The sequence below is a fragment of the Cucurbita pepo genome, chromosome LG13 (assembly GCF_002806865.2).
Source record: "Cucurbita pepo subsp. pepo cultivar mu-cu-16 chromosome LG13, ASM280686v2, whole genome shotgun sequence".
In the NCBI taxonomy this organism is placed as follows: Eukaryota; Viridiplantae; Streptophyta; class Magnoliopsida; order Cucurbitales; family Cucurbitaceae; genus Cucurbita; species Cucurbita pepo.
The window spans coordinates 3,361,413-3,364,502 of NC_036650.1; the positions used below are offsets into that span (position 1 = coordinate 3,361,413).

The 3,090-nt window shown below is 46.1% G+C and overlaps 2 long non-coding RNA genes across 3 annotated transcripts in view; both read left to right on the forward strand.

The window, feature by feature from the left end:
* The first annotated feature begins 6 nt into the window (after positions 1–6).
* LOC111808615 lies at positions 7–2,032 on the forward strand. 2 transcript variants are annotated; one of them, XR_002817104.1, is made up of 4 exons: positions 7–109; positions 191–271; positions 796–874; positions 1,865–2,032. It is a non-coding gene; the product is annotated as an uncharacterized LOC111808615 (long non-coding RNA). The 2 variants fall into 2 exon arrangements; XR_002817103.1 differs by having other exon boundaries at positions 7–271; positions 1,865–2,031.
* An 80-nt stretch (positions 2,033–2,112) lies between these two features.
* The window catches only part of LOC111808616, a 2,959-nt gene continuing 1,981 nt past the window's right edge, over positions 2,113–3,090 (forward strand). The window contains exon 1 of the long non-coding RNA XR_002817105.1: positions 2,113–3,087. This is a non-coding gene — a long non-coding RNA (uncharacterized LOC111808616). The remainder of the gene's footprint in view (positions 3,088–3,090) is intronic.

Consider the following 3,090-nt stretch of genomic DNA (forward strand, 5'->3'; position numbering starts at 1 on the left):
GGGAAGATTAACGGACCACCGCCGGAATCCATCTCCAGACGAGACTCGTACCAGGATTGAGGGGCTAGCAAGGCCTACGCACCATCAAAACCTAAGAACATTTCGCGGGGTAAGGTTTCTGAACGATATTGCTCAGATCTGAGTTTTCCCCTACGTGAATCGACCCTAAAATGTTGAAATCTTCACCTAGGAACAACTCACGCACGGTCTGTGAAGAAGTTTGGCCGAGACCTCAACCCAAAGGCGGAGATCCGAGGGTCATCCGAGAATGGTGAGCGAACTTCCAGCGTTCTTAAATCCTCCGATAGTCAAGAAAAAATTATAAAAAGAATACTAGGACGTAGCCTGTAACACGATCTAGAACGTTGCCGAAGGAATCATATTGATCCGATCTACGGATCGAAAGATATGAAAATCGGAAAACAAAAACCGACTAGGTTTCGGTTTGGGTTTCGGTTTTCAGAGGACAGAGAAGAAGAAGAAAGAAAAAAAAACAAAAAACGGCCGGCGAGCGGCGGAGGGCGGCGACAGGCGCCGGACACCCGTCGACCACCGGCTGGAGCAACGCAGCTCCAGCGAGGCGTCGACACGTGTCGCCTGCAAGCCGGGCCGAATCGCAACGAGAGCCGAGCCGACCGACCCGCGACTGTGCAGAATTGGGCGCGCGTGGCCACGCACTCCCAGCGTGCTGCTGGGCGCGTGAGCGCGCGTGGAACGGCCAATTTGGCCCGGTTGTTTTTTGTTTTCTCGATTTTTGTCCCGGTTCTAGTTCTAATATTGTTTTTACGTGGATAGGGACTTAATTTAGAGAAATCAGTATTTTTGGACACCTCACGGGCAAAGAAACGCTAGCGAAAGGGCACGCAGCAACCAGGTAAGTCACCACCCGGTATTTAGGAAGAAATACTTGTAGGATTCGCTCAGATTGCATGCATGCTAGTAGTTCTGCTTCAGATTAGCTCTTCATGTAAGTTACTAGTCAGATTAACTGTTGTGATTGAATTGGGTAAATTACATGAGTGTTGCTTGTATGCCTTAGGCTTCCGCTGTATGTATGCATGCGTTATTTTATGTGTAGAATTGTGTATGCCGGGTTTCGGGTGTTTGATGGACGAATTCGCCCCATTGAGCGCGAACTTCGTGCTCTGGGTGCTTGATGGAGGTCATCGCCCCGTTGAGCCGGTATGCCTAGTTTGCATGAATTACATACTATGATGTTAGAAGAAGATTGCATGCACCCTCTGTTCATTGCTAGGGCCCATTTCTATGATAAGATTAGGGAATTTCTGTTAGGAGCGATATGTCGCTCTGGACAGACTTAATTTTACCCTAGAAACTTAGCGGTTTACCACGGCAAGAAAGTACCTAGGAGGGTTCACAGATTGCTAGCGTGAGAACGGTATCTATAGCTTCGTGGGAGGACCAAGGGTCCCTGATCAGTCCTTACTGTTCTTAGCCATTTCGCATGGGAAATGTGTCCCCACGTCGTACAGCCCATTAGCTGCATGGGAACGGGTTGGGTCGCGCCCCCCATAGGAGGACTATATGGGCGTAGGGGTATTCAGCACACCCCTAGGCTAGGTACCATGTAGTTCTAGATAGCCATGTAGAGGTAGCGCCTCATAGAGAGATACCGATCATATTAGCTTGGCATAAGGAACCTCTAGGTGACTAATGAAAGGACGATGAACCGGTGAAACCCAAGGGGCAAGCCCCAAGAGACTAAGGTTAGAACCCGATGTCCTAGAACCGAATTAGAAAACCGTGGGAGTTCTGTTAAATTAAGATGCGAAGAGAGCCTACAAGTAGGTGGCTTACTGAGTATAATTTTTATACTCATCCCGTTCTCATTTATTTTTCTCAGGTGTTCACTGGCTGCTGGTCGAGGTAGAGGAGCGTTTGAGAGTTGTACAGTCACAGAGGGGGTCGTTCCGGAGCGTCAGTCCCTTTTCGGTCTTTTAGAGTCTTTTGTATTTCATTTTATATTTGCAATTTCTTTTGTAATAATTAACAAACAAAATTTCTCTCTTTTGTTTTAATTCAAAGTATTTTTATATTTTTACTTTGGTTTTCTTTTCTTCTACTTTCATTTTGTTTGTTTTCGATTTCGTCTTTTGGTTCACGGTCTAATTTTCGAAGTCTCGAAAATCGGGTCGTGACAGATTGGTATCAGAGCAGTCGGTTTTAGATTCTGTAGACTTTTTCTAGGATAGAGAGTCGTACACCTCTGTGACTCAACTCAACGACACGCCTCGCCGCGACCAGGTATGCATTTTAACCCTGTTTAGTAGGATATGAGTGGTTGCAAGGCTGTAAAAATTTGATGTTTGTCTTGGAAAAGTGGTAACTATGATTACACTTTAGAGTGTTTAATAGTGAAAGTTCACTTTATTACTGTCGATGCTAGATTCGAGTTATTGTGAGGAGGCCGAGAGGGTTCACGTTATAACTTACTGGCCTTAGGAAGACAAAGGGGTGACTTCGCAAAGTGCGTGACGTCCAACCCATAGAAATGTATATCAGACCTTCTAAGGTCTAGTAAGAGATGGTATACCTATGGCTCAGCCTCCCACAACCATAATTCTAGATGTCAAGCATGCCTCCATGGAGACCACGTGGTAGGCCTGGACAGTATAGGGTTGTCTTGGTGCACAAACCACATAGTAGACACAAACAATATCGTTCTTACAAGTAAGGGCGACCACGGTAGGAATTAAGCACCCCTCAAGCAAACCATTTTCACGGGTGAGTTTGGTTAAGTTGAAAGTCGAGAAATAAGATTCACCAACAGAGAGAGTGAAGCTGTGGAGGCCCTGGCTTCCAGGTTGGTTGGAGTCTTCATGATATAAGTTCAGGTTCATGGACTTCCATAAGTGAGATGTGCGCTTTATGCCACTAATGAGTCATGGGGTGTAGGATATTCCTACTAAAGGATCACCTAATGGATGACAAGTCGCTTTGGACCTTGGTAGAGAGGACTGAGTTCAAAAAGCAGTACGTGGTTATCAGGACCATGAAACTGCGTTCTAACCTATCCTTTGGTCAGGGCATGTATGCTCACAAGGTGAGGGACGTGGAACTGTCAAGGTA